This window comes from Anser cygnoides, chromosome 3 (genome assembly GCF_040182565.1).
Source record: "Anser cygnoides isolate HZ-2024a breed goose chromosome 3, Taihu_goose_T2T_genome, whole genome shotgun sequence".
NCBI lineage: Eukaryota > Metazoa > Chordata > Aves > Anseriformes > Anatidae > Anser > Anser cygnoides.
The window spans coordinates 19,982,462-20,000,099 of NC_089875.1; the positions used below are offsets into that span (position 1 = coordinate 19,982,462).

Consider the following 17,638-nt stretch of genomic DNA (forward strand, 5'->3'; position numbering starts at 1 on the left):
ATTACAAGAGTCAATTAATTTATATTTCACACAGAAATGTAATTAAATCCCACGACAACATAGCTGTGAAGCGGATGGGGGGGGACGAGGAGCATGGAGGGAAAGGCTTTTCCTCGTGGAGCTGCCATCAAACTTCGCGGCGTGTCGTTAATGGAAATGAAATGTGTCCTGTTTTGCTTTATGAAGTACAAAGTCTGGTGTGTGTGTGGGGGTGTTTTCTAATTTCGTATTTAGCAGCAGAGAGGTCACAAAAAAGAGTTTGCTGCTGTGTACTTTCAACTCAGTCTGCAAGAAAATCATATAGTGCTTGCTAACCAGTGTAAGCACTTGGAAAAGATGAAGGCCTTGATGTTGCGGAGAGCCCAGTGCCGGTAGTTGGTCACCTAAGGGAATCCACTTATGACTCTATTACCCAGTAAATTAGCAGAGTGGTTCAGTCAGGTATATTTATCATGAAGAGAACTGAAGATAATTAATACACTGCATTGAATGCAAATTGCACCCACAGCACTTATCTCATTTTCAATTAGCACAAATGTTACAGCACTGCAGGCTTGTTATGGTTTTACCATGGGCTGGGTAATTAATTTCTGTGAGCTACATATCAGACACCTGATAATGCCGTTTATTAATAAATGTCACCCCAGGTATCTGTTAGGAGAGGTAAATAAATTAAATGTTCAGTTGTCTGCCCTGTGCAAATCTATTCTTACACCTCATTGCATCTTTTCACTTGTTTGTTTATCAACGAGAATGACTACGGAGATTACAACGGCAAACAAAGGAATATGAGGAACAATAATCTGTGCCGAAAAGCGGCGTTGCTCTCAGAGGCAGCCCAGCCGCCGATGGCAGCAGCAGTGCTGTCGCCGCACTTCTCCTGCCCACCCAGCAGCCGCTGAGGTAACCCTCCTGTCAGGGATACCGTGTCCAGCATGGGAGGGAAGCTGAAGCGCCCCCAAATCCTCCATTTTCAAGGAATTTGACAGGCACATGTCAGTATATACTGCTGTCTGTGATCTGTCCCTCAGAGCAATTTAACCGCCCCCGCCAGAGGCCACATTTTAAGCCATAACGGCCGACTTCCACACAGCTCCCCATGCTATTTATGTTCATCAGCTCCTGAGGTAATTTCATGTATGCGCTTTTCCTTTTCCTCACAAAACTTGAGAAAAGGAGTGAGGGCATGGCTGAACCTGCCAGCTTGCACCCACAAGCCGGGGGACACAGCCATGGTGTGGTGGTAGCCCCAGGCTGTGCCATGGCGCTGGTGGAGGTGAGGGCCCCACCATTTACCTCAGGGCCAGGGGTGGCATGGCACGGGCTGTGCAAGGTGCTTCTGGGGGGCTGTCCTTGCCTCATGGACAAAATAGTATTGATTATAGTGAGAATGAAGCAGCCACGTGTTCTCAGATCTTTTCCAGGCTTTGAAAAATGAGGCAAGTGTGAGGTGGAGTGTTTACGGCAGGCTGGCAGAGGATAAAGCTGGGCGAGGTCCTTATGCAGGAATATGGTAAGGTCAGGAAATGCCAGTTCCCCAAAACCCACTGTTTTTTTCTTGTGAGTGGGTAGATCATGTCTTGCAAATTTTATGGCCAACTGCTGCTTTTAAGTTTCAACATCAGCCTCATCACCTTTGTGCAGAAAGGTTTTCTCCCCTCATTCGATTTTGAAATTTCAGCGAGTCACACTAATAAAAATAGTTGAAAATGCTTCAACTAACCTGAGCTCAAAAAAAACTAAAAAACCAACCAACCAAATCAAAACCCTCAACTAAACATTAGTAAGGCTGTTAGGGTTGAAAAATATACATGGTTGGACCAAACCTGTTGTGCCTCCCAGCTTCTCCGCCAGCTTCTTTTGCTTGGTCTGTTTGAAGAGTATCTGTTGCTGCTTCAGTGTTCACAGCATTGACCTGTACCACTGGAGATGGTGGTGGCTTTGGTGATCCCTCTCCCCAAGGAAGGTCACAAACAGGTACCTCTAGTCAGTTTAAGCAAGCTTTACTTAATCTGTCTTAGACCACGCAGGGTTGGTTAAATTAACAAAATCCCTACTGCATGGGTGCAATTCTGCTGATATAATGATGCTTTATTTTAGTAATTTCTTATTGCAAATACAGAATCAAGGCAAATAGAGCTGTACAGTATAAATACTTGTATTCTGATGTACATTAAGGAGTTGTACTAGTCTGAATATACTGGGAAAAGAAATACCTCTAACTGATCTTTATATTAGCAGAAATCTGAGCATAAACTAATCTTCAGTCTTTCCTGAGGATAAACAATAATTATAGCAAAACAATAACAACATAAAGATGAAATACAGCACTCAAGTCCATAGATACAGACATATTTAGTAATAGCTCCATTATCAGTGACTTCTAAGTTAGCTATGGGAAAGAAAGCCTCTAGCAAGTGACTCTTGCCACAATAGTTTAATCAGTATGAATTTCAGCAAACACTGCTCTTGGGTAAAGTGTTTTCATCCTTTATGCAGATCTTCATTACATTTCATAGTCTTTATATGGTAAATAATTTCCATGTTCTTCCTGGTATCATGACCTCCCATCTTACCATCGTCGGCTGTGATCTTTTCAAATTGCAGGACTCAGAGATGTGATTGCAGGACTCAGAAGATGAGATTTAGAACAATGCTTCTTTAAAAATACTGCAGCACTTGAAAAAATCAATTAAAAAAAAGTCTTATTTGGATTAAGGTTCATAATCCAGAGAATATGTGGTTTTAAAGGCCATATGACCTGCAAACATCCTCTAAAACTGTGTTTACTATGCTGAGAAAAATGTATAAACTCACAGTTTAAACAATTATAATAATATTCATGCTGAGGAGCTGGCAAGGTATAGAATTCCTGCAAATTCCTTATTCGAAAAGGAACAACATATACAATAAAAATAGATACAATGAGCTCACTTTAGTAATTGGGTGCAACACATTTGGTTTCTTTCCGGACAGATTCAAGTTAACTCCCAGGCATGACAGTGTGGACCCCTGCCCCTAGTGTATGCCCTGCATGTCAGCTCCCCGTGGGCAGCCACCTTGCCCCAGGAGGGAGCAACTTGTGCCAGGGCCATGCCAAGTCAATCATACCATGCTGGCAAGGTTTTGGCTCTGCTGGTGAGACTGGTGCTACCTGCGGAGTGAGGATCTGTCAAGGGGAACAAGCATTGTGGAAAAGTTGTACAAGAAGGGAGCCTGTACAATTTGTTAGGGCTTTCAGATGGGATTCCCTCTCTCACCTTCCTCCCAAGGGAGAAGTAGATGCAATGGAGCACCTTGTTTTTGTGTTTCTGGTGTTATTATTTATGCAAGTCGGAGAAATATGCCTTAAGATAGAGGGGAAATTTGGTGAAGGTTTGCGTTCCCTGAAGATGTTCAATCCACAGGCTGAAGGCTTTGGACAGATGTGTTCGATTCTTTCTGCAGAGACATCATAGGACTAGTGGAGCGAATCTGTCAAACGGCCCCTTCGCTGCAGCTTTACACAGCTTGTTAGATGTGACGAGGATGATAAGAATGAAGACCATGAACTCAATTAGGAATTCCATGGGAAGCTGGTGCCAGGCCCAATGCCAGGTTTGATATGCCTTTGTCACTGAAGAGATGCATTGCAGCAGTAAATGAAGTTTTCTAAGCATGAATGCTGCATGCTTGCATATTTCAAATGACTATAGTCCAGCTGAGAAGTGACACGGCCATGAATAACCGAGACAAGGTCATCACCTGCCAGGATGGGAGAGAGTCTCCTAGCCAATGGAAGAGAATAGAAGTGTTGCTTGCAGAGGTTTCTGTAGGAAAACTTAGCATCAGTAGCAAATCCAAGAGCACTCCTAAATTATGAAACAAACACCCCAATTGTGGAAATGCGACCTCATGCCAGGCATACTGCACTCAAGTGACAAGCTCTTAAAAATGCTGTCCTGTCTCCCATCTGTCTTACCTCTGTCTTGCTTGGATTTAACTAGCTGCTTTTCTTCCACTGCCATGTTGGTGGTAGCAGTGTGTTTATATACGCTGAGACACAGATACAGCCATATTTCACCTGCCTGCTTCTGGCAATTCAATCCATGTCAAGTCACCTAGCAGCTCTGTGCAGACACAGGGAAGAGCTGTAAAGAATGCAGATGAGAAGACCACAGGAGAGAGGAGTGTAGTGCTGAAGATAATGCTTTTTCAGTAGTTACGGGGTGTGTCTCAGCAGGAAGGACTCAAAATAATTTTAGTACATTACCCTGGACTTCTGCCACCCGTCAGACAAGACAGCAATATCTCATGGTTAGTGCTGAAGTCAAGGAGGATGAGGATGGATGGATGCCCTCTCCCTGCTGACAGGAGGGCCTCATCCATCAATGCCACTCGAATAGCTCCACTTCCACATCTTGGCTTGAGTCCAGACCGCGCTGGATCTAGAAGATTCAATTCTAGCAGATTTAGCCCAAGCTGCCCTTTGGCTAGGAGCTGTAGGAGCTTTCTTAGGAGCTGGAAAGCCTGTTGGGTGTTAGTTGGGAAGAACTCATGTCTTTAGTGTGGATTTCCTCAAGGCTGGGTGACGATCAATTCCCAATGTGTTGGTAAATCTCAGTTGGTGTCCCCAGCTCCCTTCTTGCAAGACTTCAGCCTTCTGGGTTGGACTCTGGAGCAATCAACATGAAGATAAGTTTGGCCAGATGTAAAAGACAGCCCTTGCTTTTTTCGTGGGATAAGGAGAAGGGAATGGGAAGCCTTTACAGAAGATAGAACTTGCTCTTTGGATAACGTAGTGCAGCTGGGTTGACTTCCAGGTGTGAGGAAGGGCTGGGTCCCTCCTCTTGGTTAAGTTGTAGGAAAGGACTATGGGAGGGGATGGCAATCATCAGAAAGGGTAGGCACCTTTGCTGGAGGAAATGAGACTGTACTGGGGAAACATGCTGTTCTGCTCACCAGGCTCCTTGCTGCTAGCCTCCCCTCTCCTCTGCTCCTGGGAAGGGAGAGACGGAGGACCCCTGGCAAACCTTGCTGTTCTTGTTCTTTTTCCGTGCTTCCTGAGGTGCTGTGGAGCACGAAGAGGGCGTTGCATCTGTTCATCAGCCAGATCTCTTCTGCACTGAATGTAAACCAGGTGTCTGCTCTGATGCTTGCAGTGCATGTATGTATTGATGCTGGTGGTGGCAGCGCATGGCAGTGGTCCTGGCCCTAGGGTGATGCTGGTAACTAACTGCGTGGCTGTCCTGTCCTCAGCCAGTGCTGCCAGGGCAGAGGCGAGCCGTGGTGGCTAGCACCACATCACCAACACCAGTGAGACCTACTTCTCTGTCACACTTGGCCCCAGCTGGCAGCTCGCTTGGCTGTCTCCAGCTGTGCTTGGTGCTGTGGAGGCTTGGGGAGCCCAGAGCCACTCTGTGCCTCTATGGGCCAGCGTGTGCTAACTGCTTTGGGAAGGGAATTTCAGAAAAGAGGGAGTCTGTTAGCTGCCTCCATTTATCTCCCTGTTATTATTTATTGTCCACGCGTGCGCTTCCTTTTGGCTCCTTGGTTATTTCTGGCTGTTGATACTACAATGGATGTGCAGGGTGGAGGTTACCATGTACCACTAGACTGGGACAGACACACTTGGCACTAAAGGAAAATGACCATGAATAACCTCAATATGCGACAACTTTTTCCTCCCTGCCTTGTGGGTTGGTGTCAAAGCCTTTAAGTGGTTATGTTCCAGTAGTTATTCTGTAGCTACATGTTTATATTCTTACAAATACGGATTTGCATTTACCTGTGTTTCAAGATGATTATTGGGTACCAAGCAACTGATTACACTTGCAGCCAATCATGTGCCATTAACAGTGAAAAATGGCAGGCGTTGTTGTTTCAAATCTCTTTTGGTTTGGCAGGGGTACAATAGTAAAAAATAACAGCTAAATCAATTGCTTGAATATACAGTGTTTTTTTTTTTCATCCTCAGGCATCTTTCTCAATACAGTTTTGCTTAATCTCTGTACACTGACTAGCATATTCCTTTTGCCGTTTGAGAAAATTTAATAGGCTATTCACTGCTTTCCTTGAAGGGGTGGATTTTAGAAAAAAAAATAACACACACAAACACATAATTTTTATATTTAAAGGAAGTCAGTCAAAGTTGAGACACTAATATTTGACCCACAATCTGAGAAATTATTTGCAAAGTTCAGTGAGCTACTTAGTTTTCCCAATTACAGCAGTGATTATGTTTATTTTACTGAAACAAAAATTCCAGGGAAATATTGTTTGCCCCACTACAAAGAGGTCAGATTTCATAATAAGCCCCCATGTAATGAAGGTAAACTAATATTAGTAGGCAGAGGAGAGGGTCAAATGTTTAATCTGAAACTGAGTTCTTGGTTTAAATATGCAGTTTTCTGTCAAACAAAATGAATCATGAATTTGTGCTGCTTTTAGTGAATTGTTCAATTTGTGGAAAAAGGTAGAAAAATGCCAAAAAAAGCCTCATGTTTCATTTCAACATTTCTAAACATTCCAAGATGCTCTACAGTGAAATGCATTGATTTTCCATCTTAAGGAATTGTTTAATTTTCAAAATGACTTCAATTTTATTTAAAATAAAAAAAATATGCTAGAGATAAAATATAAATTAAAGTATATTGTTATGGAGTGAATGAAATGTTTCAATGAAATGTAATTTTATTTATTTATTTTTCTTTACAAATAAACTTCTGGAAACTTCTTTTAGGTCACAGTGATGAATAATTACATCCTATTTTTCTTTTATTTAGTTTTGATTCTTTTGGCTGCCTGTAGCCACTCAAGCAAGCCTTGTAGGAAGAAAAGTCAACTTCAAGTTGTCCAGTTACTAGAAGCAGGTAAAGTGCTCTGACTGTCGGAATCACGTATGAGTTAGTGGGACAGTGGGGACTTCACTGCCTCGGGGGCCAGGAACTCTGCAGTTTAATCCTGCTGCTGTGAAAGTCAATGGAAGAATTCCTGGGTAGGATCTAGCCTGTTGTAACTAATCCTGCGAATCAGAAGTCTGCATTTCCAGGCACTTTACTGGTCTTATTGCTAATGAATTTATGGTGTAAGAAAATTACCTTGACCCTGTAGTACACGCACTTCTTTGCTACCGTTAACATCGTTAAGGTCCTTGCAATCCTGCTCAGTCCTGTAGATATCATGCTTCACCACTCATCTGTTACCGAAGGACTTGTTTTTTTGGTAATCTTTGCTCTAACGAGGAAGCGAAGGTTGTTGTGTGTGAAGAAGAGGATGGGGGTAGGGAGGATTTTAATCAGCAAGTGATCTGAGAATAAAGAAAGGTTACCTGTTTGTTTGTCAACAGGATGAAGTAAATAAGAGTTAAAAAAATCTGAGACACCAGTCAAAGGCAATCAAATATGTATTTAATTAAAGCAAACATAAAAATTAAAGTTACATGTTGAATCAATAAACAGCACTTTTTTCTACATGCATTTTGAACAAGACAGATCAGAATCTTGCATGATGAAGACATAATGTGTCATAATAATTAGGAACACAGACAAAAGAACAGCTAATCAACATGCAAATTTATGCAGTTCTGGCGATTCAGATGAGGCAGATTTCTACCTCTTTTTTTGCTTGATTCATCTTCATTGCTAATCATCTGAAGGCTGCCAAATGTTCACTGACACTAATGTATTATAGGTCAAGAGAGGCAGGTCTTCACCTATTACCCCCACAAACAATATGCTTTCCTTCCCTGTTTCCTCTTCAGGATTTTCAGCAATTACTGCCAGATGCAATCAGACTCCTTGAATAGGAGCAACTGGGGCTTGTTTGTGGCTTGGATTCATTAGAATCAGGAGGATGAAGAAAGGAATAAATTACTTAATTGCACAAAAAAGTTGCAGCCAAAGTGATGGTGAGAGAAGCTGATTGTGTAGTTGCGTATTAGGCCACTCTTGGAATGGAGGATCTTAGAATAGCTGGTAGTTTGGCCTTCCTGATTCAGACAGATTTGGGTGTCCTCCAAAACAGATGGCTCCACACACCATCTATTCTTCTCTTTGTCAGGTTTTACCATTTATTTGATCTTGTTCATCTATGATGCTGGTTGTATTAGATGTAACACAAATATGCATTCAGATCATATCCATTTAGTCTTGCATCCCAACTTTTATTCTTTTAGCCCTGTTTGATGAGATGATCAAGTTGAACAAAGCCCTTGTTGTCCTATTCTTGCACAACATCTATACATAAAACACCAGGAACCGTGACTAAAGCCTCGCACAGACAAATAATGCTCCCGTGTCACAGGTTTTAAAGGTTTATTTCTCCCTGCTTTACCAAGCAGCCCCCAGCTCAGACAACTGATAACCAGACACAACAAATAGTTAATTTTTATTTGATCCTGTAGAAACAAACATTTGCATATGCCCAAGCAAAACTGCCCGCCTCCCATCCTTATGCTGAGACCCCTGTTCAGATATTCTCTTCAGGTTCCAGGCCATGTGTTATGCTTGTGGGTGGTCTTAAGATCTTAAAGAAAAGCTTTGCTCTGTGAAGTCATGCAGCACTGTATGTAATTAAGTGGCTTTTTTTTTTTTTTTTGTTTCCCCAAACCCCTCTATCTTTCCCAATTTCGTTGTTGTGAATGATCAACACTTTGTGGAAGAGCTGCCTTTCAGGTAACGGTTAAAATCAACTTATTAAAAATGAGATGTGGAGATAGGGATTCACTTTGCGGGTGTCCCACTGAGCACAGTGCTGCTCCACAGTACTGTGCACTCGCCGGGGTCGGAGCAGTCACTCGTATTTTCTGATCGCTGGGTCTGATGTGCGTGTTGCTGTGCGCGCATTTATAGGAGAGCCTGGGCAGCTGCTCTAGGTCTTTCAGCTGGGAGAGACGGGCTATTCCTTGCTTGCCTGGTGATGGTGGGGTCTGGGTTCAGCGGTGGGCAGGTCTGTATGTAATGCGATGTGGTGCTGGATTGCAATGAACTTTTAGGGTCTGTATTTGTTTCTGTTCTGGGCCAATGTCTTCTGTAGCCTGACAGATGCACAGCTATGCTGCTTTACTTTGTGATGGTGTTTAGGTCTAGAGTGTACAACGCAGACTTTTCGGGCACCTCTGAGGCTTAAATTGGAATTTGTAAAAGGTGTTAACGTTTTTTTCAAAGTACAACGAAACACTCATGGGTATGGCAGCACATTCACAACCCCAGAGGGAGAGCTCAAGCTCTTGTTTTCCACCATCAGAGCTGCAACGCCCCGACCACCCCATCTTTCAGAGACACGTGAGATGAGGAGACGTGCTGCTACCCGCCTCTTGCCAAGGCCGGCATCTAACAACCATGCACATTCTCCTCTTCGGGGCAGCCATCCCAAGGATTCAGTTTCACTTGCCTCCAGCAGAGTTTTTCCAGAGGCCATGTGTTGATATGGATTTGTGGAGACAGTGTATCCTTCAGAAGGCAACTTTACTTTTGGGATTGAACCTGATGGAAAATTTTGGCTACAACCTCCATGCACAGCCTCCTGTGGCTGCCTCTTCCTCCTCAGCCTTCCCCTCAGACCCTCTGTGGGGCACAAGCCCCCCTTTGGCCTTGGCCCTGAGGTTTCCCCACTCCTCTCTCCAGGTGGTAGGAAAAGCGCATTGCGCCCCAGCCCCGTGTGCTCTTTTTGTTCCCAAAAGCCTGATTTTTATTCAGGGTGTTTCATAGGGCACCAGTGAATGCATTTTATTGCAAGTCTTGGAGACTTAATTTTACTGCTGTGTCACTAGGGGGAGATTTTGAAGGCACAAGTGCATTTAAGTGCTTACCTGTCCTTTGAAAGTCAGCAGGAGTCGTGTATCTAAAGGGCCTTTGTGTCAGAGGAAAATATTCACCGTGAAATGGGGAGATCCCACGTGTCTGGTGCAAGTGATAAGGAAAGCCAATGGGTGAGGCTGCACTGAAGTCTGTTATTTTTTTTTTTTTATTGTCCTCAGATCCTTCATTTGTCACAGGCCAGGGCATGGTCTGTTACAAAGCATTGTGATACCTCATCTCCTCAGTCAAAATCCTCCGAGATTGTTTCGTGATAAGAAGACTGAGAAAATCCACACAAGGAACTTCTCTTTGTGCAGGTGATACCTGGCTGCTTTTCTCTCTAAAGTTATAGAGGCTCAAGAGCTGATGGTGTCTTTACAAAGGCTCCTTCTATCTCAGGGTCCCCTCAGAAAGGCAGGGAGGACCTTTGCTTTGACAGGCTTTGAAGTCTGTGTAATCTCTTGCAGAATGGCCTTTGCTTTCACAGCTCCTCATGTTGCACCATGTCCTGATTTCTACACTTGGGTATGTCACTGAAACATTGCCTGAGCAGCCTGGGTGAACAGCGCTCCATCTGAGGGCTGCTCACTTCAGGTATTTGCCGATTTTTATTCTGTTGTGAAGCTATCTCAGAATATTACTGATATTCCTGGGTGACTAAACTGTTCTTGAGCAGAAATATGAGGGAAGGTGAGTGATGCAAAGGAATCCTCTAGTATGCCTGGAAGTACAGGAGCACTGGCAAAGCTTTAGGCAAGTAAAAGGCTTTTTGTGGAAGTGTTAGTGAAAAGGCTATGGTCACAGCTGGAGCAAAAAGTCCTCTGCAGTGTGCATATTTGCAAGTGATGCTTTAAGTAGGTCTAAGCACCCACCCTTGGCACCTGTGGCTGTAAGCATCTGTATTTGCTATGAGCAGTGTTCTTTAAATGCTGATGATTCCTATCAGAGTAAGGCAGGGGACTTGGAAAATGGAGCTAATGTTTCTGTGTGGAACAAGCCCGTCTGTGGGCAGACCACCATACTTCATGTGTGTGCAAAATGGAGGATAAAAGGGTTGCTGTCCCTTTGTGGCAGGAGGGGCATACGTCACCTTGCTGGTCTCCAAAGGCTCTTGAGGAACTTCTGCCGATTGGTGAACTCATTCGTCCTGATGGTCTATTACCTCCTTTGTTTTGACATATTTTCACTCTCCTCTTAATGTTTCCTGTTTTCATGAATCTTCCCCTTCTGCTGTATTTTCCTGTGAGTGTTTTTTGTCTCCCAGATGTTGTATGGCTGGCTATTTCAGTAACTCTTTGCGTACTACAAACTTGAAAAAAAATGGAAGTGGAAAAAACCCATGCTGGAATGATACTGTATTTTCCATGCACATGTCACACATTGGTTGAAACATGTTCATCTGATAGGTTAAAAATCTATCTGAAATACTGCAGTACAAAGTGCTTAATTAGTGGATCCGTCCAGTATATGAGTTGGTATCTTTTATTTCAAAAAAGCAAGAGGTTCTTTTAAAATAGCAGTGATTTTCTAGCAATGAAGAATTTGATATTTGTTCAGTGCTTGAACCTGTTAGAGCACAGATTTGTTTGATATAGGCAGGTTAGGGCTATGGCCTTCTGTGGAAAAACACGATCCAGTTATTAAACGGCCCAAAAATATGGATGTGGGGCAGGATATTTGAAGATGTACCCAGTAGCCCTTGTTCTGGTTTTCTGATGTTTGGCACATCTGAAAGTTAGGCTATTTATTTAGGTGCCAAACTGCACAGTTCTACACTTAAAGATGCCAGCTTGCATTGTAAAGCTCAGCAAAGCCAAATTACTTTGCCTACCAAAGCAATTCTGTCTGTATCCACGCAGAGTTATCAGGGGTAGGTTCTTTTCTTATATGGTATAGTTTATATGCAATATACCCTTGTGCTAGTATATAGTGATTCCTATGGGAGCTGAAATGAGATGATCTCCTTAGTTCTGCGTGTCTGTATTGCTTATCTGTGACAGCTGGTTGATGAAAACTTTGCAATAGTAAATACAAATAAACCTGGGTCCCAGGCTCCAAAGGTTTAAAGTGTCAAGCAAAATTTCACACTGGAAATGGATAAGTAATGTAAAAAAGCAGGCCGTTTGGAACAGACAGTGACTGTCTTCATTACAGCTCCGTCAGGAATCTTCACCTTAGTTTTCCATGTGAATGTGTGCTAAGTGAATGTCCTTGAAATGTTTCTTCCCCTACTTCACTTGCCGCATGGATGGGTGTCACCAGCTAAAACCGTTCTGGAGTCTACACGTACACTTGGCAAGATTTTCTCCAGATCCTAATTCTTGGTGCAACCATTTAACCAGTGGATTAATCTCTGGAAAACGTCTGTGGTGCATACCCAACTGTTTCAAAAAAATCTGGGGTGTGAAAAACATGCTACCTTTGAGCAAATCAAGAAGATGTGGGCAGTGAGTTGCGTGCTGCTGGAGTGCGCCGTTAGGCTTCTCATGCCTGTACGGGCACAGCATTTGCCGAGTCCAGTAGTGGGGACGTCTGCCCTATCAAAATGGCAGAATCAAATTCCTCGTTGGCATCCGGCCTGCCTACAGTCTGAGAAATCCTGTCCTTGCCTTTTGGTGAATTCAGATTTGTTCTGTTAAGTAAGAGCTCTGATGAGGTTTCTTTAGCTCTGCTACTTTTCAGTGTACCTCCTCCTGTTCTGAGAAACTGCCTCTGGCCTAAGCTTTCTGTTCCTTCAGCAGCTTTATAATGCCCTTCTTGGCAGATGAAGACTGGCATAAAGGACCCCTGAAAAAGTCTTTGCACAAGGCAGGATCCCAGAATTTCTTCCTATTCCCTTTCTTCTCAGGTTCCTACCTGAGCACTCCAGGATGCTGGGGATCAGACGAATTCAGTCTATAAATGCAATTCAATTCTTCAGAGCCGTAACAGACCTGTACCTGCAACTTCACATGTGCTGCTGACCAATGGTAGCATAAGGCCTTTTCCCCACGGAGCTAATGGATAACCCCATGGACCAGGAGCTGCGGGCTAGAGCGAGACCTCCAAGTTGTGACACGCTGCTAACTTGTGGCATGTGGGACACTACAGAGCAGCAGGTAGTGTGGCAAGTGTAGAAGTCAGTGAGGGGATTGGCAAAAAGGGTGTCTCTTGATTTAAAACCACAGCTGATGTGGTTTTGGAGGATAGTCTCACTGCCGACAGTCTTCCTAAGCCTCATGTTACTTTTGTATTTTGAAAATGCCACCTGATATTGCCAAGTGGTTGGGGTGCTATCACGCAGTCACCTGGTTCCCTTGCCAGATGGGCTTGTCAGCAGATGAGTTAGGGAGTCCGGGAGTTTGGACCCTTGATGGCAGTAAAATCTTCTTCGCATCTATAACTTGTTTTCTATGCCCTCTTAAAAGACAATGGTACCTGGGATTTCTTTCAGATACAGATGGAAAGCTTTTGTTAAAGGGAGTGGTAATGAGGCTTAGTAAGATTTGTTTTTTTGTTAAGAAAAGATCATCTGGCGCTTGCTTTTGGAGCTGGTTGCTCATGAAGGTTTCTAATTCAGGGTCTTAATTTTTGTAAAGCGTGAATTACAAGAAGTCAGAAGAATGATGCGAAGAGCATTTAATAATGCACATTCACAAAGAAGTGGTGTAACTACATTAATTAGGCAAGTCTTGCGTAAAGATGCAATGTAATTATATATTTGAGACAGTTAATTAGGGAGCTACTTGGAAATTTCAGTGAATATTAAGGTAATTATACATAAATACTATAACCATTAAGACTGCACCCATAATGAAAGCAATAACTAATTACATAAATAACAGCATACTTATGTTTTTACATTACCAATACCTAACAATACTTCCTCTCTTTCCCTGCTCTCTTTGCCATGCAAATGACAAAACTTCCATTTTTAATTCAGATATTCTTGCAAATTGTCGGGGAGACAATGAACTTTCCTCTTGTTCTCTTTCTCTAGAGAAGGCCAGACAACTGGAGTTATGCACACCTAGCAAGAAGACAGTCAAGAATACTGCAGATGTCTGCAAGCTACATATGGCATTTTTGGTGGCTGCCCTTGGATCTCATGCAAGCCCAGGTCTGACAAGCTTAGTAAATGATATAACTGTAAAGATGATGATTTAGACTGTTTAGGCAGCTTTGAGTGACTCAGTACTGAGGGTTAGGTGACTGGCTCTTGTAAAAATTGGGCTCTGCATTTCATCATGTTAGACCTATGAACAAATGCCTGATCCTTATCAAATACTTCTTTCGATTTACTTCTGTCAGGGGTTGGGGTATCTGCTTTCACCTTCATCTTCTAAACCAACCAGCTTCCAATGACGAGTGGATATGGCAATATTTCATGTGCCATGCACGTTGCTATCCTTACCTTCTGCTACCACAAGATTGAAATTCAGGCTCTCTAAACCCATAAGAACAACTTCTAAACTAAAAGCTTTGTATGAGAAGCAGCCCTACTGACTCAGATGAAATAAAGAATTGTTGAATTCAAATATGCTTATTGAATTGATAGTTTCTAGCAACTAAGGATCTAAAAGTGCCTCAAAAGCTCTAACAGAGCTCAGTATGTCTCTAATAGGTCTCAAAATGATAGTTTTTGTGAACTCTCTTGATGGAGACTTTATAGGCGGGGAAGCCGAGTCATGAAGTGGTAAGTGACTTGTCCAATGTCATAAAGAACATCAAGAGTCCCGCTATAAGTCTCTCAGCTGTGTTTTAGTCACAAAATCATCCTTTCTTCTGCAAGAGGGACCTGGCACATGGTTTGGGGTCTAGCAATGTTACTCTTTTCTCACTTTGTTAATCTTCTCTGAGTAATTAAATTGACCTGGTGAGGCAGTGGAGTTCAGAAAGGAACGTTATTTTCAGCAATTTGTCCATATTATTATGTTTCCATCAGACATCACAAGTAGCTGTCTGAAAGGGCCCACAGCAGCATGTGCTCTGTGCATGTCTGTAATATTGAAGTCACTATTCTGTAGAACAAGGTCGTAATTAGAGCTGGGCTGGCACCTGGGAGTTCTGCAAGCTTGCTAAGGAAACAATGAAGGCAATTCTATCTCCTTCCAAAAATTCCGTTTCCATGAAGATACCTATGCTAAAATATAATTCTGGGGCAAAGCCAAGGATAATATAGGACAACATATCAAAGTTTGCTATATTCTCTTTGCAGACTCCAGAGCAAGTAGCTCTGTACAACTGTTCCATATTTTCTCAGCCCAACAACAGGGACCAATGAAGCTGCCTGTCATAAACTGTAAACCAGTTAGAGGCTGGTGGGACCTTTCAAATTATTTTTATTCTAGATAGATAATGGCATAATTTTGAGGTGGCTAATCCTTTACATAGTTATAAATAATCCTACTCTTATGGGTTTACACTGTGGCTCATGTCGCCAGGCAGATGAGGTCTCAAATCTTCTTGTTTGTGTTTTGTACTGTAGTAATTCCAGTAACTTTCTAAACTTTTCATTTGTAGTGGAGTGAGACTGGGTGGAGGTGACCTTTGTTGTCATTATAACACACAGACACTGAACTTTGCATAGATCTGTTGGAAGAACGATTAATTAGCAAATATTGTAGTAGATAGGTTACCAAGGATAAATTATGTCAGATTCTTATGATATCTTTCTCTGAGTTTGTGACCAAGAGAAATGTGGTAGCTCTAATTTGTCAACACTTCTGTAAGACACTTAATGCAGTGCTACATGGAAGAAAATAATTTGGTCGGGAGAGCATGATTTTTAAAAAGAAATGTAAAGAAAAGGTTAAAGGAGGATTTCTGAGAACTGAGTTGAAAGAACTGTCAAGGTACAAGAACAGTAACTAGCAGAGTTTATTAATGATCAGTCTTATAACCTATCTTAACATTTTTATTTGTGGCCACAGCAGAAGTGTGCAAATAAAAAGTTTGTAAGTGACAGAAAGCTGAGAGGCCTTGGCAATTCAGAGGAGGACTGACCCTGACAGCAGGAGAAGTGGAAAACGGATAAAATTAAGTACTAATAAAGCACAAGGTCATGCAGATGTTTTTTTTTGCTCTGAGCAGGAGGTTTATCAGCTGGAAGTGAAAGAGAAGTGTTTTGCTGAATTTCACAATGACTGACAACTGCTGGAGCTCTGCAACAGCAGGGAAGGGAAATATTCTCTGAGATGTTCCCCTGGATGTTGCATCAGGGGAAGCATATCCAGGAAACATGTGGGATTCCTGACTACTTTTGTACAAGGCACTGGGGAGATCCTCATGAAGTTCAACAAGGAGAAGTGCAGAGCGCTGCACCTGGGGAGGAACAACCCCAGGCACCAGTACATGCTGAGAGCCACCCAGCTGGAAAGTAGCTTGACAGAAAAGGACCTGGAGGTCTTGGTGGACATGGAGTTGAACGCAAGCCAGCAATGTGCCCTTGCTGCCAAAAAAAAAAAAATATAAAAAAAATGCTGATAGTATCCAGACTGCATTAAGCAAAGCATTGCTAGCAGGCCGAGGGAGGTGATCCTTATTCTCTGCTCAGCACTGGTGAGACCACAGCTGGAGCATTGCATCCAGTTGTGTGCCTCCCAGCACAAGAGAGACGTGGTGCTACTGGAGAGTCCAACAAAGGAGTCAGGGACTGGAGCACCTCTCCTATGTGGGCAGGCTGAGATAGGTAGGACTGTTCAGCCTAGAGAAAAGAAGGCTTTGGGGGGATCTTAACAAAATATATGTATATCTACCTGAAGGAAGGGTGCAAAGAGGATGCAGGCAGGTTCTTTTCAGTGGTGCCCAGTGCCAGGACAAGAGGCCAGGGGCACAAAGCGGAGCACAGGAGGTGCCCTCAGCACCAGGCAGCCCTTCCGTGCTGTGCGGTGATGGAAGCACTGGCACAGACTGCCCAGAGGCTGTGGAGCCTCCTTCTTGGAGATGTTCAACATCCAACTGGACACGGCTCTAGGCAGCCTGCTCTGGGTGTCCCTGCGTCAGCCTCCAGATGTCCCTGCCAGCCTCACCCCGTCTGCAATGCTGTGAAATCCTGAAAGAGGCAGCATCCAGAAAAAGTGTTACTGAATTGAGATAGGGAACAGGAAATAAAGGACTGTGTATTTAGTTTAGCAAAACTAAAACTGAATAGGGGTATATTGATCCCTGTAAATATATCATCAGGGTAAATGGTGAGAGAGAACTGATTAAAGCAGAAGTATACTGAATGCCATAGGAACAGTTGATAGGAACCAATTCTGAACAAATGTTCTTTGGAAATTAGATAAAGATTTCTAATAACCTGAAGTTTGGAAGCAGCTTTCCAATAGGAGTCACGGGGGCAAGAAAACTACCTGGTTTCAAGAAGAAACTTGAGAAATTTATCAATGAGATTGTGATGTTGTGATATCAATGAGATATGATGTGTCAGACATAGCAGGGGATGACCTGGGAGGACTCTTCTAGTCGTATTTCCTATGTAAAACTATTCAATAGAGCTCCTGGCCTCCAGAGTATTTTTCTATAAAAAGACTTCAATAGCGAGCAGGGGAAAATGGCCTTTGCTTTGGATTCTTTGTTTGCCCTTGTCTATACGGGAGACATAGATCCGATCAAAGTGCCAATGAATCTTGTGGTAGGTTGGATGCAGATCTCTATTATCCGTATGACAATACTTCTCAGAGGTCCTGCTCATTACTGGGGCCCAGCTACTTTCTACGACCTGACTTTTGTGATCCCAGTTCATCTCTCAGCTAAATCCATCTGAAGCTGTGTTTCCTTGATAGCCCCTTTAATATTTTATAGGTTTCTTACAGTTCCTGTATTCTTGTAATCTTCTGAGGTCCTTCACAGCAAGCCAAACAATCTTCTGCCACTCG

At 43.0% G+C, this 17,638-nt stretch overlaps 1 long non-coding RNA gene across 2 annotated transcripts; it reads left to right on the forward strand.

The window, feature by feature from the left end:
- Positions 1–934: 934 nt before the first annotated feature.
- LOC136790347 (uncharacterized) lies at positions 935–15,010 on the forward strand. 2 transcript variants are annotated; one of them, XR_010830112.1, is made up of 3 exons: positions 935–1,127; positions 6,765–6,851; positions 13,759–15,010. It is a non-coding gene; the product is annotated as an uncharacterized lncRNA (long non-coding RNA). The 2 variants fall into 2 exon arrangements; XR_010830113.1 differs by lacking the exon at positions 935–1,127 and adding an exon at positions 3,773–5,146.
- Positions 15,011–17,638: the final 2,628 nt, after the last annotated feature.